Below are 25,820 nucleotides of genomic sequence, written 5' to 3' on the forward strand. Positions count from 1 at the left end.
TACAGGTACATCACTGTTATAACTAGAGTAACCTAACCCACATAGGGTAAAGTTTTCAATGCAGTGCCTAATGAATTAAGTGGTTACTCCTTTTATTTTTAATAAAGTTGCCTGCTTGCTTCCTCGTCTATCCTATAATTAGGGCACTACCAAATTCTCGGCCATAAAAAGTGTGTCATGGTCCATGAAATCTGGTCTCCCCTCATGAAATCTGGTCTTTTAAGTGCTTTTACCCTAGACTATACAGATTTTACAGGGGAGACCAGCGTTTCTCAAACTGGGGGTCCTGACCCAAAAGTGAGTTGCGGGGGGGGTGGGGGGGTTCACAGTATTGCCACCCTTACTTCCCTGCATTGCCATCAGAGCTGGGCAGCTGGAGGGCAGCGGCTGTTGGCCAGGCGCTCAGCTCTGGAGGCAGCGCCCGCCAGCAGCAGCGCAGAAGTAAGGGTGGCAATACCAGACCATGCCACCTTTACTTCTGCGCTGCTGCCTTCAGAGTTGGGGAGCCAGAAAGTGGCGGCTGCTGACTGAGGGCCCAGCTCTATAGACAGCAGCGCAGAAGTAAGGGTAGCAGTACCACAACCCCACTACAATAACTTTGCAGCCGCCCCCCCCCGCAATTTTTTGCGGGGTCAGGACCCCTACAATTACAGCACCGTGAAATTTCAGATTTAAATAGCTGAAATCATGAAATTTATTATTTAGAAAATCCTCTGACCATGACGTTGACTAAAATGGACCATGAAGTTGGTAGGGCCCTACCGGTAATGAATAGTGTTAGCATCTCTTACCCATACTAAGAATCTTTACAAAAAAGATGAGTTCTATTTTTTCATTTTTTCCATTTTGTTTTAATAAGAAATTAATGTCAGCTATTTTTTCCCTTAAAAGTACTTTGCTTTATTCTGTTTAGGGGGAAAAAATGGGTTGGAAACCAGGGGTGGGCAAACTATGGCCCACGGACCGCGTCTGGCCCATCAGACCTTTTAATCCGGCCCTCAAGCTTCTGCTGAGGAGCAGGGTTGGGGGCTTGCCCCGCTCCATGCGGATCCTGGAAGTAGCGGCATGTCCCCCCTCCAGCTCATATGTGTAGGGGCAGCCAGGGAGCTTCACACTCTGCCCCAGCCCCAAGTGCTGGCTCTGCAGCTCCCATTGGCCGGGAACTGTGGCCAATGGGAGCTACAGGGGTGGTGCCTGTGTATGGGGCAGTGCCTACGGACGGGGCAGTGCATAGAGACGCCTGGCTGGCGCCGCGCCTCCACGTAGGAGCTGGAGGGGGGACATGGCGCTGCTTCTGGGAGCTGCTTGAGGTAAATGCTGCCTGGAGTCTACACCCCGGACCTCTTCCCGTACCCCAACCTCCTGCTCCAGCCCTGATCCTCCTCCCACCCTCTGAACCCCTTGGTCCCAGCCCAGAACACTCTCCCCCAGACTCCAATCCCCTGCTCCAGCCTGGAGCCCCCCGCCTACCCTGAACCCCTCATTTCTGGCTCCACCCTGGAACCCGCATCCCCAGCCCAGAGCCTGTACCCCCTCCCATACTCCAACCCCCTGCTTCAGCCCAGAGCCCCCTCCTATACTCCAAACCCCTCTTCTCCACCCCCAGCCTGCAGCCCCCTCCTACACCCCAAACCCCACATCCCTGGCCCCACCCCAGAGCCCGCACCTCCAGCCAGAGCCCTCACCCCTTCCCATACCTCAACCCCCTGCCCCAGCCCAGAGCGCCCTCCCGCACTCTGAACTCCTCATTTCTGGCCCCACCCCAGAGCCCGCACCTGCAGCCAGAGCCCTCACCCCCTCCTGCATCCCAACTCCCAATTTCGTGAGCATTCATTGCCCACCATACAATTTCCATAGCCAGATGCGGTCCTCAGACCAAAACGTTTGTCCACCCCTAGATTAAAGAGACAGAAAATAATTACAGTAACCAGATTTGAAAATCTGAAGCTCGGTCCATTGACACCTATGAGACCTGGCTTTATGAAGAGATTGGGGAGTTGCAGTTTCTGGACTAGTACTGAGAAGAGGAAGATGCACACATTACCAGGATTGCAGCTTGCATCTTGTACAGCTTATTCTTAAAGTCATTTTGTTGGCTGTATTGGAACTTTGCTCCTCTACCTCCAAGTATTGAGTTGGGTTGCAGGATTAGTCCCTATTGTGTGGGGAGGGAAGAGGTGGAAACCAGCATATTTGGACCCTGGAGTTTATGCTCGATTAGGGTGAGTGAAATTTTATGCATTTAAATTTGCCTTTATAAGTGGAAGATTAAAACAGCTTTATCCTTTTTCTGTAGACATTAATAGCAATGTATCTGGTGATTGCTGCTGTTTGGGGTAGAAGTTTGGCACAAGACTTTCCTATTTGGTTATTACAGATATATTAGTAATCTTGCTGATAGGTAAATCTCCAGAGCTGTGAAAATCTAAATGGTTTTTCCTAGCTTATTTACTTCTTTTTCTTTATAATGTTTTTTTCTTCCTACGATATTTGTTATCTGCCACTGAAAGAGATGTATTTACAGAGTGATTTATTAAGATCAATATTGTAGTGATTTAGAGAATCTCCCACTGAGAAATGGAAACGATTGGAGAAATGTTTCCTCCTCACGTTCATACTTTCTGATGCTCACTAACTCACAACTGAGAAACAGAAGAACCTGACTTCAATCAGGGGGTCTAATTCTTTTTGCTGCTTGGTTGACAGGTTTCCAAAGATTCAAATGTAGTTAATGTCACACAAGTAAGATTGCTTTCATTATTGGGGTGGTGGGGGAGGAGAGAGACATGGAATTTGTATGTATGTGTGTTTATTAGTATGAGTTTGACCCTTTTAATCCATAATACAATAGGTTCTTAGGACAAGATCCTCAAAGGTATTTAATCTCTTAACTTCTATTGATTTCAACTGACGTTCAAATCCTAACTAGCTTTGAGAATTTGGGCCTTAGATACTATTGGTACAAAGTGATGTGGTGGAAAGAATGAAGGCTTTTACTGTTTAAATAATGTTAGGATACAAAACTGTAAACCTGACGAGCAGGCTATTCAGTTTTTAAACTTGTATTTAGAAAGTATTTGTAGAACAGAAATGCTAAAATGTTGCTACTCCTACTAACTAATGTTTAGCATTACTTCCTATCTGATGTAATCACTTTTATTTCTAGATTCTGATATAAGCACTGAAAATTTCCTAAGCCAGGAAACAGACAGAATTACAACTGGAAAGAGAACAGAAGTAGTTTTATCTTTTAACAGATTAAAATAATGAGTTTTCAATAACATGAAATCAGGAATGTGTCTGAAATATCTTCCAGGATTTAGTTGGAATGTTAAGAAATTAACATGCACATTTTGAATATCCTGATGTATTAGATTTTTATTTGTAATGAATTTAGTTAGGAAGAGAAAAGACAGGAAAAGGAGAAGTTGGTCTTATACGCTATTTAACACATCCAGTATGGAAATAATTCTTAAGAAACATTTGCACTCTTTGAGCCAAATTAAGCTCTTGGGTATGTGTTTTTATCACCCATTGACTTCCCTAGAAGCTGTACAAATGTGTTTGAGGAGATAATTTAATTGTGCCTATTAAATTCACACACACTCTCCGTCTCCCACCCCCACTTACAAACCATTAAAAGGTACTATCTTCAGCTTCTATTGTACCTTCCAGGAATTCACAGATTATAAAGAAGTAGAACTATTCGAGTGACCCTGTACTTAGGCATAATTTTTAGAAGGAATGTGTACAAGGATGTGTTTTTGTTTCCTCTCTTGTTTTACCCTCAATGTAAAATCTTATGACAGCAGCCAAAATTGTATAATCCTTTGTATTTCAGGTCCACAGTATGCCCATTTTTCTCACATTTTTGGAGAAAAAAAATGTGAAATAGAACACACCACAGTAATATCTCATGAATTTGTCAACTCATTTTATGTGGGAATGAGCTTAAAATGCCATCTGGTGGCTGGAAGTGGGGAAATAGGGAGATATGGAGTGATTTGTGCACAAGTCAGAGCACCATAGGCACTCTGAGAAGATCAATGCCAGCTTGTGCAGAAGTTGGCTATGTGGTGGTGTGATATGCAATCCTGAACTAGTCCACTGAGTGCAGTCTTCCTTTACCAAGTACCTATCTTCTTTTGTGCCTGTCTTTAAGGCACGTGACAACCAGTTTAAGGAGAAAAATAATGACCTTCCTTCGGCTTGACAAGCCACGGATGAAGCTTTAGTTCACACTGTTCAACATATTAAGAAGATTTGTGGAAGGGAGGCTTCTTAAAGCTTTAAAATCCCCAGAAGCAAGCAGCCTCTCTTTACTCTCACTCAACCAAAAACCACCTCATAGAAAAGCTTAATAATATCACTTAAGAGTTATTAGGCTCTGTTTATATATTGCATGCTAGTCAGGCAAGGGTCATGTGAATGGATTCCTGAAGCAAGAGAACTGAATGTTCTTTCCATCATTGTCTTGGGTAGTTTACACATATCTAAGAGCCCAGGGAGGCCTTTAAAATCTGTCACACAGGAGTTACAATGCCCTTAGTGGGACAGATTTCATGGCTAGAATATATATATGACTGTTTTTAACGATGACAAAACCCCCCAAATGAACTATATTAATTGGCCCAGTTATTACTGTTTTCACAGTCCCTTGTAACTTTATTGAAATCAGTCTTCAAGTTTGTTTTTAGGGACTCTTCAGTTACATTCACAAAGCAAGAGAGGGCAGATGAGAGAGTCCTTGGAATTGACTTTGGGCTAGAAAGCATTTAGTCTTTGTGTCACAAGTTTGAATCTGGGTTCAGTAATAGAGACCAGAAGTGGTCACCGTTTGATACCTGTTCATCAGCTTATGTGCAATGAGTAGGTTCAGTTCAGTTTGCAATGGTAGTCTGAGATCTGTAGCACCATATTCATTTTGCTCTGTGCCAGGATTCCTAAAAATGGTGACAGTCTCAGATACACTAAGGGCTGAAAAGATGAAGGCTAACCTACCTTCTCACACAGAGGTTGTTTCACCAGATTAGTTGATAGTGGGGGAAGCCTGAATGACAAGCACATTCTGTGGAACTGATTTCATATATATAAAAATAAAATCAGAGAATCCACTCTCTTGCAATTCAGTCCGTTTCATGAGCACTTATAAATAGAGAAACAAACAGGACACTGACATTTTGTGAGTTTGTTTCCAAGGCCCCTAATTAAATCTTAATGGGGCATCACTTAACCATTTGGTGGCTGTTATTAATCACTGTTGGCACTTTAACAATGAGCTTGTATCTGGTTGGTCAACACTTGGCAAAGTATCTGAATGCAGTTTCATTCTCTCTCCCCTTCCTCACCCCAGTACAGAAGCAGAGCTGCTGGGCTGTCAAGTTTTTGGACAATCAATTTAGAAGAGCAAGAGTAAGGTTTGCAAATGTCTCTAATGGATTTTCAACAATTGGCGTCCCTAATGGTGAACTTCACTCTTAACACATTCTCAATAGATGTTGTTGTTTTACTGAGTGAAGCTCATGTTCTCTCATTACCAGGATTGAGTGTGTTTAAGTTTACAAAAACAACAGCAAAACTGAGTGTTAGATCTGCAGGGCTAGGACAGTCTTCCTTACTTTCCTGTGAATCACCTTGCATGCTCTGAATGCATCTAGGAAGTCCAGGGTCAGATACACTGGACAGAAATCTCACTGGAATCCCAGGTTAAGCAGAGAAACCACTCCAGAGTATTTTACAGTATTTCTTCTGCTACCAAGTGAACACACCCAGAAAACTTTCATGGGCCCTGGCCACATTTTCATCATGAAGCTCAAATCCTTAAGCCACAAAGCAAACTCTCAGATACACACCAAACAAAATAAACAGGGTAGCTCTTCTGTCTAAAGAGCTCCCTATCCTGACATCCAGACAGCAAACACCTTTTCTAACGTAGTATGAGAGAAGCCCAGTCCCTTTTAAAAGTTCAGACACTAAGTAGCCTCAGCTGTACCTAATTACCTCAACTCAGCAAGGCCCTCTCAGATGATACCCTGAAAGCCCTGTGAGGATTAATCACAATTGCCCCTCAACACTCTGGCTCAGTAGAATCTCCCATAGGGTCACACTGGGACAGGGTGTGTCATAACTGGTCCAGACCCCCCTGCAAAAAAAAATAAAAAAGCATAATAGTAGAGGGCAGATATTGATGTGAACATTTTTAGAAAAACATGTCTTTTCACACAATTATTTCCCAAGTGAATTTGGTACCTTAAATGAATCCAAAAAGCTGCCATAAAGTTTTTGCTCACTTGCAAGCAAAAAAATCACTTTTGAATGCACAGAAAGAAATGCTTTCCTTTCCCCACACCTCACAATACTAATCAAAATCAGAAGTTAGAAAATTGCTCTTGTGCTTGAGGTGCCATTAGAACTTACAGTGGGTTCCTTGTATTTCATCAGTGCAGCTCTAAGTGCACAATAGAAAGGCTGTTCTATAATCCAAGCATTGTTGCATGTTTCAGACCTTTGGGATTGGCCAGTAAAGATGGGATCCACAAATTGATTTAGGCACCTAATCCCAGACTTAGGTGCCTAAGTCCCCGTTTGGCTCTACTGCGATCCACAAAACTTCAACTGAACACTGTGGGCACCTAAACCCATTCGGTGCCTAAGTTTTTTAGCATAAAAGTTCCCTCAGAATCGAAGTTTCTGTCTCTGAGCATGTGCACTGCTCACTCCCTTTAGGCATCTGGACACCTATCTCCCACCTAAGCCCCAAAGCAATTTGAGAGCCAGGGGAGGAGAGGCATTCAGCCACTTAAGTTGTGTGTGGGGCCTGATCTGGAAGGAGTCTTCAGAGGCTGCCAACTGGATCAAGTCCAATTCTAAATCTAGCTGTAGGAGGAGATGTCTACCTTATAACTTTTAGACCAGGGTTAGAGCACTCACCTGGGTAGTTGGAGACCCAGGTTCAATTTCCCCCTCTCCGCCAGAAGTGGGAGAAATGGGGTCTTCCACCTCTTAGGAGAGTTCACTCACCACTGATATTCTGATGAGGGGATGCCCTCAGTTTCTCCCGCTGAAGCAGTTGTCTGTGGATAAATAATGAAAAAGTGACTGCCGCAAGGGGACTGGACCCAGGGTCTCCCACCTCCTAGTGGGTGCCCTAACTAATGGCCTACAGGGTCATTCCCATCCACTTACTCCCTCTTTCTGGCCCAATGACTATTTAAGTATTTATCCACAGTGGAAGTAATAGGTTCAGAGAGAGGAAGAGTGTGAATGAGGCTGTAATCCAATGGTTAGGGCCCCACCTGGCAGGTGAGACACGTCAGCTCCAATTCTCCTGCTTCAAACTCTCTTATTTATCCATCATGGAACAGCTTCAATACGAGAGACTGAGGGAGCCCTCATCAGAATGTCCCATAGCTCAGTAGCCAGTAGAACTCTCCATAGGAAACCCCTGTTCAAATCCTCCCTCCCTCCCTGCTCCCGGCACAGAGAGGAGAATTGGACTTGGCTCTCATATCCCAGGCAAGTGCTCTAACCACTAGGCTAAAAGTTAAAAGGTGGACACACCCTCCCTGCACCATTTTGTGTGGAGCAAGGCAGGTGCCAAACTCATTCTCACAATAAATGCCTTAGGCGCCATTTGGCAGTAGGTTCCTTTTCATGGATTGCTAAGCAAAGCTAGCTGTCTTTCTTCAGCCAGAGCTTACATGCCCACCTCTGAGAGAGGGGCAGGGCTTAGGACACATCCCTCTCATCCGCATCTCCCATTAACTAGCTTAGGTGGCTCCCCAACTAGTATGCTGGCTTTTGTGGATTGCATTCTTAGGTGCCTGTCCCTCCCTGTTCATTGTATAGAGAACCTAGGTGTATAACTTGGCTTTGTGGGTCGCAGTGTTGTTCCCAGATTTTTTAGACACCTAAAAGTAAGGTGCCGTGATGCTCAGCATTGCAATACCTCAGTCCTGTTGTGAAACCCACCCTAACTGCCCGATCTTGTGCCCACTGAAATCAATGGCAAAGCATCCATTGGCTTCAATAATGCAGGACCAAGTCCCAACTGAAAAATGAGATGTAAAAGCTGGCTGAGGTCTGGGCCATGCACTCTCTCCTATAAGTGGGGTTAATGTTTGTAGAAAAAAAAGTGTTAATTTTTTCTGTGGTGTGTTATACTGGAATTTACATTGATTTTGTAAAAATAAGTTTCCATTTTTGGAGGTGCTCTCAGCCATTGCTATATGTTGGTTTGATAATAAATACATAAACAATAATAATTAATAAATAGGGATGACCCCAAGGCATGACATTTAAACCTTACCAAACAGGAGCTATCATACAGGATCAGCCCAGGGCCATACCTAGTCTAGTAGCTTGTTTCTTAACCGTGGCCTGTACCATATGCTCCAGAGGCAAGTGCATGAATCCCTGTAAGTGGACAATAATGCAATAACCTACCCATAGAGAACATTTCTTCCTATCCTCTGTCACTTAGTGGTTGGTTTATGCCCAGAAGCCTGAGGGTTTAGCTCTCTTCTAAAAAATTATTCTAACATAACATAACTGTGGAAGTACTCATTAGCCATTTACATATCTAACCTAGAGTTAGTTGCAAAAGTATTTCCCTCCCTCCCCAAAGTTTCAGACAAAAAAATGTTCAGAGCTTTTATGATCTTTCACTGACTTTTTAAATTTTTGTTTCATTTCAGGTTTTATATTTTTGGGTCTCCCCCCTCACAGTTATGGTTTTTTTCCCACAATGGAAAAATGTGGAAAAATGTAAAAAAGGATGAGTGGGATATGGGGAAGATGATACTTCCTCACTTTAAAATGTGTTTTTCAACTGGAATCATAGAATCATAGAATCATAGAATATCAGGGTTGGAAGGGACCTCAGGAGGTCATCTAGTCCAACCCCCTGCTCAAAGCAGGACCAATCCCCACTTAAATCATTCCAGCCAGGGCTTTGTCAAGCCTGACCTTAAAAACTTCTAAGGAAGGACATTCTACCACCTCCCTAGGTAACGCATTCCAGTGTTTCACCACCCTCCTAGTGAAAAAGTTTTTCCTAATATCCAACCTAAACCTCCCCCACTGCAACTTGAGACCATTACTCCTTGTCCTGGCCTCTTCTATCACTGAGAATAGTCTAGAACCATCCTCTCTGGAACCACCTCTCAGGTAGTTGAAAGCAGCTATCAAATCCCCCCTCATTCTTCTCTTCTGCAGACTAAACAATCCCAGTTCCCTCAACTTCTCCTCATAAGTCATGTGTTCCAGACCCCTAATCATTTTTGTTGCCCTTCGCTGGACTCTCTCCAATTTATCCACATCCTTCTTGTAGTGTGGGGCCCAAAACTGGACACAGTACTCCAGATGAGGCCTCACCAATGTCAAATAGAGGGGGACGATCACGTCCCTCGATCTGCTCGCAATGCCCCTACTTATACATCCCAAAATGCCATTGGCCTTCTTGGCAACAAGGGCACACTGCTGACTGGAAAAGTATGAAAACTTTAAAAAAAGTTTAAACAAATGAAAGTATTTTTTCACACTTTCTAAAAACATTTTTCATACTTTTCTGAGGTGGGGAAAAAAGGTGTTAGAAGAAAAAAAAGGATATTTTCTTTCACTGAGAAAATGTGGGGTTGTTCTGCTTTTGTTTTAATTCTTACAAGGGGGGCAGAGAGGAAGAGGATGTTTCCCCTGCCACATTCTCTCAATTATTTTGACCTTTATGCTCCTTATTCCAGTGGACAAAGGAAGGGTGGCTGGGGTGGGGTGAGGAGAGGAGGAAAGTAAAAAAGGAGAATGATTAAACCTGAAAAATCTAAAAACTGTAAATTGAAACATTGCATTTTTGGTTTTTAAAAACAGAAAGACAATAGAAAAGGCAATTAGGTATGAAACTAAAGTGTAAATGACAGGTTTCAGGGTAACAGCCGTGTTAGTCTGTATTTGCAAAAAGAAAAGGAGTACTTGTGGCACCTTAGAGACTAACCAATTTATTTGAGCATAAGCTTTCGTGAGCTACAGCTCACTTCATCGGATGCATACTGTGGAAAGTGTAGAAGATCTTTTTATATACACACAAAGCATGAAAAAATACCTCCTCCCACCCCACTCTCCTGCTGCTAATAGCTTATCTAAAGTGATCACTCTCCTTACAATGTGTATGATAATCAAGTTGGGCCATTTCCAGCACAAATCCAGGTTTTCTCACCCCCCCCCCCCCAACCCACTCTCCTGCTGGTAATAGCTTATCTAAAGTGACCACTCTCCTTACAATGTGTATGATAATCAAGATGGGCCATTTCCAGCATAAATCCAGGGTTTAACAAGAACGTCTGGCGGGGGGGGGGGGTAGGAAAAAACAAGGGGAAATAAGTTACCTTGCATAATGACTTAGCCACTCCCAGTCTCTATTCAAGCCTAAATTAATTGTATCAAATTTGCAAATGAATTCCAATTCAACAGCTTCTCGCTGGAGTCTGGATTTGAAGTTTTTTTGTTGTAATATCACAACTTTCATGTCTGTAATCCCGTGACCAGAGAGATTGAAGTGTTCTCCGACTGGTTTATGAATGTTATAATTCTTGACATCTGATTTGTGTCCATTTATTCTTTTACGTAGAGACTGTCCCGTTTGACCAATGTACATGGCAGAGGGGCATTGCTGGCACATGATGGCATATATCACATTGGTGGATGTGCAGGTGAACAAGCCTCTGATAGTGTGGCTGATGTTATTAGGCCCTGTGATGGTATTTTTTCATGCTGTGTGTGTATATAAAAAGATCTTCTACACTTTCCACAGTATGCATCCGATGAAGTGAGCTGTAGCTCACGAAAGCTTATGCTCAAATAAATTGGTTAGTCTCTAAGGTGCCACACGTACTCCTTTTCTTTTTGCGAATACAGACTAACACGGCTGTTACTCTGAAACCTGAGGGAGGAGAGAGATTGCTTTTTTATTGGCATATACTGCTAAGACAAATTTTCAGTAACATATTGGTAACTCATTTCAAAATGATTTCTTGTACTTTCTATTGCAAAGCAGCTAACCATTCTGAATAGTCATTAGGTAATGTTAAGGGATATACTTTCAAACCATACTTTCAAAGTATGCTTAGACTTTGGCTCAATTAGGATTTAAAGGTGTGTTCTGAGCATGTGCTAGCTAATATATTCACCAGCTTAGTACATATGAAAGTATTGTTATGATGGAGGCTGGGTGAAACCCTATCGAAGCTGATGTGCATGCTAGCCACTATTCATTCAGGATAAATGCAAGAAACAGGTAAGGTCCTTTTTGGAGAAACAATAGGAACAACTGCCCAAAACACAGGCTACACGGCTCGACTGGACAAAGGCTGAGCTATATGTGTTGAGAGAGTTTCTCTGGGGGCTTAGGGCAAATATGGGGGGTGGGGGAGAATAATGTTTGGTAGGGCTGTGCATGAGGAAACACACCAGAGAAGCAGCCAGCAACACTAGTAACATGGCTCAGAGAAATGCAAGAGGAAGAGCTTTTGGGGCAGAATGCTGGCTGAAAAGAGGCTTGGAATGGTTAGTAAAGAAATTCCTTCCTGTTTGATTCCTACTGTGATCAGGGAAACAGGACTTTGGGAACATTTTTGTAAATAAAAAGGATTGCCTGAAAGAAATACAAGTCTCCATCATCAACTTCTCCTCCTACTCAACCAGAAGATCATGAACATTGGCTAACCACTTGGTTCAAAAGGGATAGCAATGTATACTGTACTATATGGAGCTATCTCATGACCAGTCTGTGCTAGATTTCTACAATGGGTTAGCATGTAGCCTCACCATGACAATGCCTTAGGTGGCAAATATGGGCGCAAACTCACTGAATCCAAAACATGTGCATGCAAATGTTAATTGAGTCTTTGTGCATGCAAATAGCATACACGTTTTGCACAACTATCCTGTCTCCGTGTAAAATCAGATGTGTTGTAATTCATGCTGTACTGGTACGCTTGAATATGTATTTGTTTGCTTAAATTGCTTAAAGTTGCATACTTCAGACATGTTAAGTTTATAAATTCTAAAATTTTCTTCTCAGTTGATTCTTTTCAGTTCATATGTGGTGCAAACTTTTACACTGTAAATAATAAAATACTGATTGTGTAGTCAGCAAGCAGCTGACTATGTAATAATCTGTTTGCCCCGCCAATCAGTGGAATTAGAAATTAAATGAAAACAAAAAAGTTCCTTTCTCCAGAAATGCATAACAGTGAGAATCAGTCCTGTTCTATAAACAGCCACTTCTCCAGCTACCAGTGCCTCTGAAAGTTAAAAGTTTAACAAGGGTATATTAAACATTCTATGCAGTGAAATTTTTTCCCAACAGTCTCACTGCTCTAAAATGTGGAATATGGAGTGGGGAGGGGTTTTCTAGGCTCTGAGATGCCAAACATTGCTAAGTAATTTTTCCAGCTGCTAGGTGTAAATGAATCATTTTTACAGTTGACTCTTCAGCAGTCATTGAATATAAGGTTATCAGTCTAGAGGTTGAAAGGGAAAATAGTGTGGTGATGAGATGGGTCAGTTATGGCACATCTACACTGCAAACAAACCAACCCTGTGGCAGTGAGTCTCAGAGCCTGGGGCAACTGAATGGGACTCATGCTACCGAGCTGGAAATAGCAGCATAGACTGCTGCTACTGCTGTGGGCTGGAGCCTGGACTCTGAGACCCTCTTCCCTTGCTGGGTTTCAGAGCCCAGACTCCAGCCCCAGTGGGAACATCTACACTGCTCTTTTTAGCCCGATAGCACAAGCCCCTCAAGCTTGAGTCAGTTGATCTGTGCTCTGAGACTCGCTGATGTTTTGTTTTCTGCAGTATAGCTGTAACCTTAGGGCTGCTGAGAATTGGTAATATTAGTGATGCAGGTTGAAATGCTACTCAACTGCCAAGCATTTAAGGACTCAGTTCAGTCAAAATTAACTCTTTGGCTTTGTCTACGCTGGCAACTGAATGACAAAAGTTTTCAGAGTAGCAGCTGTGTTAGTCTGTATCGGCAAAAAGAAAAGGAGGACTTGTGGCACCTTAGAGACTCACCAATTTATCTGAGCATAAGCTTTCGTGAGCTACAGCATCAAGTGAGCTGTAGCTCACAAAAGCTTATGCTCAGATAAATTGGTGAGTCTCTAAGGTGCCACAAGTCCTCCTTTTCTTTTTGACAAAACTTTTGTCGTTCAGAGGTGTTAAAAAAATCACACACCCAGAAAACAAAAGTTTTGTCAACAAAAAGCGCTGGTGTGACCAGGGCTTTGTCGGCAGGAGAGCTCTCCTGCTGACTAAGCTACAGCCGCTCGTTGGCGGTGGAAGTTTTTTGGCGGTGGGAGAGCTCTCTCCCGCCGACACACAGCAGCAACACTGCGCACCTTTTAGCGGCATGGCTGTAACGGCACAGCTGTGTCACTGAAAGGTGTGTAGTGTAGACAAAGCCTTAGCTTCTGCCTTCTGCAAAGAAGGATTGCCCAGCCCTATTCCCTGTCTCCCTTCTCCCCCCGCCCCCGCCCCGCCAAAATGGGGGAAGTTTCCCCTTCTCAGATGGAAAGTTTTTGGAAACCAAAATTTATCTGAAAGAATGGCATTGGTTTGAAGTACAACAGTGGCTTAAAAATGACAGCAACAGTGTAGAGCGGCAGGGTCTCATTGCTGAACTTGTTCTCACAATCTGGAGGAGTTTGGTGATCTTCTGGTAATGGCCTAAGGCTCTTTAAATAAGTGTTACTTAATTACCATTAGACAAAGGCGAGAGGCTTATATAGGGCGCAAAGTGGGTCAGTGATTTGATTAAGTCATTCTTTAAGATGACAGATATTTGTTTTTAATTTTCCATAAGGTGTACTATGCTATGGCAACGTCTGCTATAGAAATATTCACATAAGTAACTAACACTTTTTTGTGTTAGGATAAGGATTGAATTCAAAAGCCCTAAACAAGAATTTGAGGTGTCAGAATTGCTATTGCAGCTGCCTCTTTGATAATGAAAAACATAGATCTCAAAAATAGCTTTGGAAATTCAAAAAGTGTCTGTTCCTAATGTGCCTTTGTCCTTTAGTGGATCATTTTAGTATTTCCTGACATGACAGAGATGGTTACAGATACAAATGCATTTTAACTGCCTATTTTATGTGTCTAAAAGAGGGTTGGATGATCTTGCTGCTGACTTGGGGGTTCTATTCCCATATTGCCACTGGATTTCCCTACGTTACTCTGTGTCACCTATCTGTGGCACAATTTCCCCACTATAAAATAGGGATAATTTCTCACAGTGGTGTTTTGAGATAGAGCTCAGGAACAGAGTGGGTTGAGAAGTGGTAAGGATTTTTGTGTAAACAAAAGCTTGACCAGTTCTGTTCATAGGTTGTATAATGTTTTTAGATCCTCAGAATGAAGTCGTTGTAGAAGTGCACAGCATTCCTATTCGCACTCACATTTTGCATTACTTCATGTTCTGATTTTTTGAAGTTAGATTTTTTTTTAGACTGAATGATTTCTATTGAGAGAATGTCTCCTAATATCCCAAGTATGAGATTTCAATCAACACAGATAATATTTGCAGAATGTGTGATTTTAGGGAATTTCAAAAATCACTGCTTGGACAGGAGTCAGGATGGCTCAAAGGCCAAGCAATTGTGATTGGGTTAGAGCCTCACTCTGTGCCTTCCGCTCCCTGAATCAGCAGGAACTGAGAATGATGTAGAAGCAGCTATTCAGTTGCTGGGCAGAAGGGATTTCTTAACGCTAATTAAAAAACAGTCTTGATGAGTTCCAACGACAACCCCTAGACAGGCCTCCTCAGCTAAAAAGACAGCGGAAGCAATGTGCTGAAGAAATTGGGCAACTTCATAAAAACTACCCCCTCCCCCATACACTCAAACCCCCACCCTCATAAAAGATTACATTGGGTAAAAGTTTATTTGGGTGACGGATGTATTTGGTGTATCTGTCCCCTCTTGGAGATGGAATTTTAACTAGTAAGATTATCATTTGTGGTCCGTGTGTTATTTCTACCTAAATTTACACTTCATAAAGATAACAAATAGCTGGGAACTAATGGTCTTTAAATTCTATTTCTAGCGCTTGTCTCTATTTCTGTTCTTCTTGGTTGCTTTTCTTCTAACAAATCAAACTTCAGGATTGAAACAGGAAATTTAGATTTAACCTTAAGAGTCAGTGTTTTGTCTCATGTCTGCTCTAATGTGATGCAGATGGTAGGACTGCTGTACGTAACTCAAGATTTTATTGAACTAGCTCTCCTTGCTTAATAGAAAACATAGCTAGCTGCAAATGCACATTAAACAGACAATTCTGAGAGCAGTAAGCTTGAGAATATGTATAAGTATATTGACAAAATACTTGGGATGTTTCTTCAAACTGCAAGTCCTCCAGCTGTTTGATAGAGAGGACGGATTTTTTTTTTGTAAGGGTAGGGGAGGAGAGGCAGATGAGGGCTAACCCCCAAAAAAACCCACCACCCCAAAAAAATTACAAGCTGAACTATTCTTTTCTTTTTTCTCCTTTTAGAAGATGGTTGAAGGTTGATGGTTCTACTTATTAAAGACCATATAGGCTATACTGACTAGTCTCCATGGAGCTAGAGGAGTATTCCTTAATACAACTTTATCCTGACTCCAATATCCCTGCTATTCTAGTTTTCCTTTGTTGGAGTTGCCAATCATCCCAAATTGTGCCAAAGACTTTGGTAGTTCTACAATGGGGACAAATGACTGACAGGTGAAAGCCAAAATCTCTTGAGGAGACGAGAAACCCTGCTGTGCTATGGTAACCCCAATGTATACTATCCTAAATTTGTTTTTGCACATCCTCTACAAATAGAGGACCCTGCATCCTGAATTTCCTTGTTTTTACAAAAATTGTTACAAAACGCTAATACTGTGAAACCAGTTGGGTACTTTTTTATAATTAAGATTTTTGGAAGTTTAAACTTACAAACTCAAAGTTTATATCACCAAAGGGTGCAATTCTACCTCGTAACAAACTATTAGTCTTGCACAATTTTAAAACACAGACATTATGACAATTGTCCAGCCAGATAATAATGAAACGGAGGCAGAGGCCATCCTATGGGGACTTCAAGCAACAAATCAACCAGCTGGAAAACACCTGATAGGTAGTCAGAAAGGAAAATACTACATAGACCAACACAAAGGAAAAAACTTACGCCACAGAAGATCACAGGAGTACCGCATATGTCCACTGCCCATCATTCTGACCAGTATTGTCTCACTGTTTCTTTGTACACCCTGATCTGTCTGTTTCCATCTGTTGTCTCATATTTAGGTTGTAAACTTTTTGCACAGGGACAGTCCTTTTGTTCGCTGTTTGTACAGCACCTAGCACAGTGGGGTACTGATCATGGCTAGGGCTCCTAGGCACTATGGTAATACAATAAACACAGAGCTGCTGGCCTAGTTTATACAAGGGAATCCCTATTCCTTTGCCAGTTAACTCAGTCTCAAAGAAGAAAAGATTTTTTTTAAAGCTGCTGCTGTGTTTTTAAAGTGAATATCAAAATGACAGTCAGTCAAATAATGACAGTAGTGAAAATAAATCATTGTTAAAATGGAATATACAATTATATTATAAATAGAATCTTTGTATATTAAATTGCCAACCTACCATTTTCCTAAAAAGCACATTCATTTATAAATAATTTGACTTCTGTGTTTGTGGTTAATTATCGATTCCAGCTGCAAGTTCGTTGTTGAAGATCTGTCTATTATGTGACCATACAGCGCCTACCAAAATGGGGCCTTGATCGCAGTTGAAGCCACTAGGTGCTACTATAGAACAAATAATTACTGAACTGTGATGCAATCTTTTAGTAACACCATTACAACACACTCTGCTCAGAATGTCTCTTAAAAGCTTCTACTGCTCATCTTACAAAATGCAGGAATCGAAATGGTTAACCATTTGCAGCAGCATCACTTAATAAAATATATATGGGCTAATAGTGATAATTATACAGCTGCAATCAGCCTTTGACCTCAGTTTACACACCCAGTAGAGAATTCTCTCATAACAAGGCAGAACAGTTCAGTTACCACGTCAGTAAAGATTTGATGCCATCAATGCAGCATGTCCATAAAACATCATATATGAATCTTGTTTCTTTCCAGGCTGCAGTATATTTCTTTCAGTTCTGCAGACGCTGTACAACATTCATAAGTAAGTGCATTAACATAAGTGTCATACCATCCTACTTAAATCATTGCATTTTATGCTGTCCTCACAAGAGAAATAAATGTAACATATGAAAAAGCTATGTTTCTTTCAGTCGGCAACTGGTCCACAGATGTACTGTGGAAAACTTGACTACAGAAAAACAATCTGTAACATTGGTTTCTTTTTCATGTTTATAACTCTTTGTGTTTTCCTGTCACTTTCAGGCCTCCAGAGACTTAGGTTTGTAGTGTAGACCAAGCCTATGTCAGTATAACTATGTCACTCAGTCCTGAGTGATGTAGTTGCATCGACCTAACCCCGAGTGTAGACAGCGCTATCTCAATGCAAAGGCTCTTCCATCAACTTACCTACTGCCCCTTGCTGAGGTGGAGTACCTATGACAATGGGAGAAGCTCTAGGAAGCGTTTCCTGCCCCCCGCCCACAGTCTAACCCAGTTCCTCTTTATAACTCCGATTCTTCAACAGGCAAATTAAACAGATGTATGCTGTTGGTTAATAATACTGTGTTTTATTTGCAGTCAAATGTGCTCCATGATTTTCTCCAAATGTTATTGGCCACTGAAGGTAAATTATTGTTGTTGAGTACCTTACACTCAATACATCTTATCCTCTTTTAATCCCTCTTTAAAACTCAGCTCTGCCAGGAAGCATATAGGAAACTACCGTCAGATAATGGCTAGGCAGGTGGCAAGTTGTGATTATTTCTAATGGTTGGTGCATTATACCTATGAAATTGTATGCACAGCTAGCATATGCTCAAATAGCCTATTTTAATTATTCTGTCCTGCCCTCTGCCTTATATTGCTTGTTTATATTTCATCCATCTGTTACATCCCTGGAGCAAGGACAGTCATTTATTTACATGCATATATAATGCTAAGTACAACCTGGTTGAGGCCTCTAGGCATTAGTGCAATATAAATATTATAAAGTTTTAAATTTAGATAGAATATAAAATAATACCTAGCACTTACACAGCATTTTTGTGTTGTGGATCTCAAAGTGCTTTACAAAGACAGAGCCCAAGGAAGCCAAGAAGAGGAATGGACATATCCCAATCCCTTTGCCCACCAGCTTGCTGAGCTGCTGGAGTAGGTTACACCATCCAAAGAAATGGGGCAGTTTCTGCTCTTCAGCTGCATGCTAGGGTACTCCAAGAGAGATTGTGCCTCCTGCAGCATATTCCCACCAGAGATGTCTCCTGTGTCATCCCAAAAATGGGCCTGCAACCAACGCATAATGTGGGTTTACTGGCCCTGAAAAGTGCCAGAGACCTGATAGAATTAGTATTTCTTCTGATTAGTGAATATTCTTTATTTTCTTTCTTGTCATTCTCAGCACTTTGTTTTGCTTAGCATTTTCCCTCTTATGTAATCACTTGGCAGGGCTTCTCTCAGGCCTGCTGCTGTTTTATGTCACTACTCTGAACAGAAAAGTACAGTAGTTCTAAACATACAGCAAGGTCTGATTTATTGGATTCTAGTGGTCATGCTCAGAAGCTTTGGTCATTAAAAATTCAGGTTTTCTGGTAAACTTGCCCTCTTTTCTCCCCACCCTGCTACTCTGAACATCAGCAGGTATTTTATCAGCATGGGTTATTTTTTGTTTTTAAAACAACAAAAAATTTTAGGAGACCTGATTCATTCTTTTGTATGTATTAGGGCTATCAAACCATTAAAATTAATTGCAATTAATTGAGTGGTGTTAAACAAGAATAGAATACTATTTATATAAATATTTTGGATGTTTTCCACATTTTCAATTGATTGATTTCAATTACAACACAGAATACAAAGTGTACAGTGCTCACATTATATTATTTTTATTACAAATATTTGCACTGTAAAAATGATAAACAAAAGAAATCGTATTTTTCAATTCACCTCATACGACTACTGTAATGCAATCTCTTTATTGTGAGAGCGCAACTATAAATACATACATTTTAACTGGTATTCTATTGTTTAACAGTGTAATATATATGTGATTAATTTTTTTTTAGTTAATTGTGTGAGTTAATTGCGATTAATCGACAGCCCTAATATTTTATATATATCAGCTGTCTCCAACCTTTTTACACACAGGATCACTTTTTGAATTTAAGATCAAGCCAGGATCTATCCCGCTTCTTCCCCAAGGCCCTGCCCTGCTCACTCCATTCCCCCTTCCCCCTGTTGCTCACTCTCCCCCACCCTCACTCACTTTCACCGGGCTGGGATGGTGGTGGGGGGGGATGCAGGCTCTGGGCTGGGGCCAAGGGGTTCAGAGTGTGGGAGGAGGCTCCAGGCTGAGCCTGCAGTAGTGGGTTGGGGTGCAGGAGGTGCAAGCTCTGGGAGGGAGTTTGGGTGTAGGAGGGGTGGAGACCCTCTGCCCCCACCCTGCCCCAGGTCCTCAAGCGCCTCCCCCACAGCTCCCATTGGCTGCAGTTCGGAGCCAATAGGGGTTGGGGCAGCAGCAGTGTGCAGAGCCACTTGTCCTCCTCCTGCCCCACAGGGGCTGCAGAGACATGCCAGCCGTTTGCTGGGAGCAGCATGGAGCCAGGGCAGGCAGGCAACCTGCTGCTGCGCCACCGGACTTTTAGCGGCCGGAGAACGCGATTGAGAGGCAGAGGCTCCAGGATCGACCAGTCGACCGCGCGGTTGGTGAGCACTGATTTTACACACACACACACACACACCAAGTAGTTGTGCGTTTTGCAGTATATACTGTACCTAAAGTTGTTCTTTTAAATCAGGGGTGGCCAACCTGAGCCTGAGAAGGAGCCAGAATTTACCACTGTACATTGCCAAAGAGCCACAGTAATACGTCAGCAGCCCCGCATCAGCTCCCCTCCCCCCAGTGCCTCCCGCCCACCAGCAGTCCCGCCAATCAGTGCCTCCCCCTACCTCCCCGCTGTTTTGTGGCATGCAGGAGGCTCGGGGAAGGGGGTGGTGGGGGAGGAGCGAGGGTATGGCAGGCTCAGGGGAGGACGTGGGAAGGGCCTGTGGCAGAGCCAGGGGCTGAGCAGTGAGCATCCCCCAGCACACCGGAAAGTTGGCACCTGTAGCTCCAGCCCTGGAGTCGGTCCCTGTACAAGGAGCCGCATATTAACTTCTAAAGAGCCGCATGTGGCTCCGGAGCCACAGGCTGGCCACCCCTGATTTAAATCATAAGTATAAATCAATGACCCAAATCATATAATCTTTAGTGATCCAAAATCCCACTGATATGCTTTATGGGAGTTTTGCGTTAGTAAGGAGATTGGTACAGGCGCAATCACTGTTTATCTTACATTTATCCTTTCCTCTGACAGACCATCAGTTCTTTACCGCCTTTAAAAGTACTATAAAAGATCAACAATCAAGAAAAAACAAACATTAATTTTGTTATATTTTACTACTTAAAATTGATTCCACATTACAATAGCATTTGGGTGATGCCGCAACAATCATTTAGCAGAAACATATCTAAAACTAAGCAAATAATAATGTGCCAGCATTAAGTATGATGTATAATGGATGAAAACATTTCAGCAGCCTCTAAATAAAAAAGTTTCATCATCTAAATAAATAGTTGCACAGCATGTGGATTTCTGTGAAATTGGAGAATTGCAAAAGACACAGCTACCACAAATCACTCGGCGTGAGGTTTGTGTTTTATTGCTAGACAGTGACGAATAGGGGAAGCTGAGCAAAGACTACCTAATATGAATAAAACAATCTACTTTTAGCCAAGTAAGAAGAATTGCATAGGTATCCTAGGATCTCTTAAAATGTTTAACTTTCTAAAACATTTGCACAGTGGTAATAATATTTGAGAGATGAACTGTTAAGCTTCATAGACCTTGTTCAAGCTAGAGTTTTGAAATTATTGGGGAGAGGTAGATTAGATAACGTATATCTCACTCCATAAAATCGATAGTTTTCTTTATTTGCAGAGCACACAAAGAAAACATTGAAGAAAGATTCTTTGTATGAAGGACTTCTACCTCTGGTATCTCCTGTGCTGCTGTTTGTGCTTCTTACTATCTGGGTGATTTTATCACCGTGTGATACATTAGCAAAACAAACCAGGCTATTTTTATGGATGGCTGGTGTTGTCTTCTCAAATGTTATTGTAAGTATTTTTGTGACTACGGTTTATATGTAGAGACGCTATTCTAGGAGTAGAATTAAATTGTTCTTTTACTTGATGTGTCTAAAAGAAAGAAAAGAGCAACATTAGTTAAAAAAACTCACCAGAATCACTTTCACTCCTCTTGTGCCACTGGAATTAAGTGTCTAAATAGCGTGTCCACATTACACCCTCGTTTATAAAAATATACTACACCAATTGCCTGAAAAGTTAACGCTTTCAGCAGTGTTAGTACAGGTTTTTGGATATTTATTCCAGATTAGTGTAAAATTTTTAAGGTCTCTTTTCCAGGGCTTTATGAACATTGCTGTCTTTATTTCATGAAACACACCAGATATCCTCCAACATGTAGGTATAATTGGGTACTCCCCGATTAATCGGGTACTCCCCAGTTTAGACCACCACCACAAGTACTATAGTATAAGTAATATTTTGAGGGCATAAGTGATGCCTTGCGATGGTCCTCTGAATTTCTCTTACATTACTTGTTCATTGTGCCTTAGCACCCTCTTTCTTCATCTAATGTAGATGGAAAATAAATCTTTGTGAAGAAGCAATATGGAATACCATACAACAAAACTGAACATAATTCTTAATATTCAAGCTCTCACTGAAATCAAGGGTTAGGCCTTGATTCACGACAGCGCTTGATTTCAATGGGACTTAAGCACATGTTTTGCTAAATCAGGGCCTTGTGTTGAAAAATTTGCCTGCCCCAGGACAAACCCTGAATAACTGGGCTTCATGCATGGCACTAAGTTTTGGAAACATATCGAATCCATATGCCTCAACCTGCAAAAGATATTGTATAACTCCAAATATATAAGTTTACTTAAGTAAATAATGCAACTCAATATATAAGGATGAAAAGATTTTTTGAGAATTATAGGAAGTGAACAATTAACTTCATACAGAGAGCTGCAAATGCACTGAGATGTTGGACAACCATTATATCTGTAAAAAGAAAAGGAGGACTTGTGACATGCCCTCAAATTTGTTAGTCTCTAAGGTGCCACAAGTCCTCCTTTTCTTTTTGCGGATACAGACTAACACAGCTGCTACTCTGAAACCTGTCATTATATCTGTGTACACCTTTTCAGTATAATTGTTCCTCCACAGGTAAATATATTTTAGTTGTTTTACAGGAAGATGCACATTTTACCGCATATTTTGAACAACGCTTCTGGTATAATTTCCAGGACACAGTTTCACTATAAAAGTGAACATCAATCAGTACTATGCTCATTGTAATTAAGTATTTATTACTACAGTATACAAGAGTAGGTTAGTTTGGCATACAGTACCACCAAATTTAACATGTACAGAAACGGAAGTTTCCTGCATTACAGGAGATGTGAAATCCTGTCAGTTCAGGATGGAAGCCATGAGCTCTCATTGGAGGCCTCTAAACATTTATTTTGTAAAACCAGGAATGGATATTCATGGATAGTGCTCATGTTCAAATATCCTTTTAAAAATATGCTTGGCAGTCACAACTGAATAAGCTCCATCTTGGAGACTGCACTCTGCCATGTGAGGGGTGCCTCATTTATCAAGGGTACAAGCGCAATTGTATGAATTTGTCATTCCATTTACATTTCTAAGAGAGCTGTGTATGTTCTTAAGTGAGAAATACGGATTTCCTGCCAGTGAGGGAAATCTGACGGGCAGTAGGCAAATATTAAATAAGCATCTCAACCAATGAAGAACAATAGTGTCAAGATACTTTTAAGGTGAAAACAACAAGGTGACCCAAAAGTTCCTTGTTATGCTGCAATTTGTTGCAGCTAATGAGTATAGTATGTATTTCAAGATCCTGTCTTACTGAGATAATTACTGCTGAATTAGAGGGTCACAGCAATTAAAATGTGTAAATAAATAGTAATTGAACCACTAACATTTCAAAACCAAAAGAAGCCATCTTTTTTCCTCCTCTCCGTTGGTACCTTTTATATATATTCCCTTCAGAGACTAAGTAATAGTTGTCATAGCAATAGAGGTTCACCCTGAGATTATGATACACTGGGTTTTCATTATCTGCCCTAAAGACCACAAATTGCTGCCCACTGTTCTCTACCTGCCAGTATCTTGCATGTCTCATTCCTTTCACAACATATTTATTTGTCCACTAGACACTTTTGACTTCAAGCCTGCTTTCAACTTGACCTCAAAACCATGCAATGTCAGACTAGGTAGGTAAAGCAAGGGCCTCCTGGGGGGAAAAACAAGAAGAAAAAAGAAAAGCCTCTAATGGGAAGCTCTAAGAGACAGGCAGTTCCCAATATTTTAGCATCTAACTGGAAAAACAAGGCTTTAAAAAAAAAAAAAAAGGTAAGGTGTCTACCAGCAACTCATCCCCAAGAGACAGCTCTTGCCCCTCCCCCACACACCCTGCCCCTTTGGCAGGGGCAGGAGCACGGCCTTGGAGCCACTCCATTCATCCCACTTCTCTTCTGGTTTGAAGCACAAAACTTACGTCCTTCTATTCCACTCAGGGATCTCAAAATTCCACTGAGGGATCTCAAAGGCATCCTGGGAAATGTTCAGGCAACATTGTTGGCTGGTCTGAGCACACGGTCACAAAAGGCAAATGTCATACTTCTGTCTGAACTATAGGCACACTTAGAAACTCCCCTAAGACAGGTAGAGATTTCCATTCAGAACAATAGAACACTTCGTATTGAGGATTTAGGATGGTGGATGGGAGAGGCTGAGCCCTTTTGGACCTCCTCATGGAGCTGGGTGGGGAGACTGCAACTGCTTGGGGGATTTCAGATTCACTGCTAACAAACGGATGGGGCGGAGGTGAGCATAACTGTGGAGACAGTTAACAGGGAGTTCAAAGTGGGAGAAGACTGAGGACCTAGACTGAAATATAAGACAACTGGAAAACGTACATGTTTAAGATCATCATAGCCAAAACAGAATTCTTAACCATTTCCCCGTCCCCACAATGGACACCATCCATCCATCATCACCACTCAGGCCCATAACCAGGGCGTCATCTTCAGCTCTGCTCTTTCTCTAGAGCCTCTGATCCAGGCTATGTCTAAATCTGGCCAGTTTTTTCTGAACTCAATAATAAATACTAAAACAATGGTAACAATACTCATAGAATAGAAAAAGAGAGGCTACTGAATAACCTTATAAAGACAAATATATATGTCGTGTGGCCAACTGAGGTCTAGGTAGGGAATACAAGTCAAATAAAAATACTTGTAGCATTGGAAAGGTGTAAACATTAAGGAAAGAGGAATTAGCTGGGTTGACACATGGGAATGAGGTTAACAGGATGGAATTAAGAACGAAAATTTTAACCTATCAAAAAATATTCCTAACACAATTAGCTTGTGGAATGGGAATAGTGGAACCGACCTTTCTAAAGCTAGTTTAAATGGAACCAAAGCACTGAGAATAGATTGTAGGAAAAGATTCTGAGGGAAATGGGTTAGATCAGCAGAAGAGTCTTAATATCCCACTTCCATTTTTATCTGACAAACTCAGTTCTAACCTTTTTTCTACTGTCATCTGTAGTGACTAGAGTAGTTCAGGTTTAAAATAGTATATTATTTATTGGCCAATATATCTCAGAACTAGTAAATGACTGCAATTACAATTCTTTATGCACAATATATTTTGTTGATGCCTTATGTTAATGGAAGTAATTTATTGTGATGGAAACTAGGAATAATGTGAGTAAACATTACAAACACACTGAGAATTTAACAAATCAGTTTTAATGGAAAATCATATTTAACATAATTAACAATACATATTCCACCTTCTGGATATATGCAGTTGCTCAGCAAAAAAGACACTATGTATGTAATAAGAAGATTACGGAAACTTACTCTTGTTGATATACTGCAAAGTACAACACAGCTCCCTAAGTGAATTCTAAAATGGATTGTATTTTAAAAGGGACACTGTCAACTTCAATAATACATTGTAAGCCAGTGTGTTTACCTGCACTATTAATAATTACACCTTAAATTACTGAATGTGAAATAAATTTACATACTTTATTTTTTCCATTTTTTAAGCTTCCACGATGAAACAGTGAAGTCAGTGTCACCTTTACTTTCAGAGTCGTAATACTGTAGTGTTTCAAACACTACAGGGGAATGAACTTTTCATTTGATTTTTTTTGTGTGGAAGTTTTTCTATTGATTTTAGGATTTATAAAAATGCAAATTTTTACTACATTTCAATTTTGAGCCAAGCTTAAGTTGACAAGGGGTAAAATTTTCAAAAGTGCACAAGTGATTTAGGAGCTTATTTCATTTTCAAAAAATGTTTTTGGCTCTTAAGCTCCATTGACTTTCAATGATACTTAAGCCATGTCTACACTACAGCATAATTATGGCACTGCATCTGTTCTGCTGTCGTGCCATGGTGTAAGATGCTTCCCAGACTGATGGAGGGTTTTTTCCCATCCTTGTTGGTAATCCACCTCTCTAAGAACTGGTAGG

At 41.3% G+C, this 25,820-nt stretch overlaps 1 pseudogene; it reads left to right on the forward strand.

Annotated features, from left to right (window-relative positions):
- LOC140906113 (ethanolaminephosphotransferase 1-like) overlaps positions 1–25,820 on the forward strand; it is a 58,777-nt pseudogene that overhangs the window by 30,536 nt on the left and 2,421 nt on the right.

The sequence above is a fragment of the Lepidochelys kempii genome, chromosome 2 (genome assembly GCF_965140285.1).
Source record: "Lepidochelys kempii isolate rLepKem1 chromosome 2, rLepKem1.hap1, whole genome shotgun sequence".
Lineage (NCBI taxonomy): Eukaryota > Metazoa > Chordata > Testudines > Cheloniidae > Lepidochelys > Lepidochelys kempii.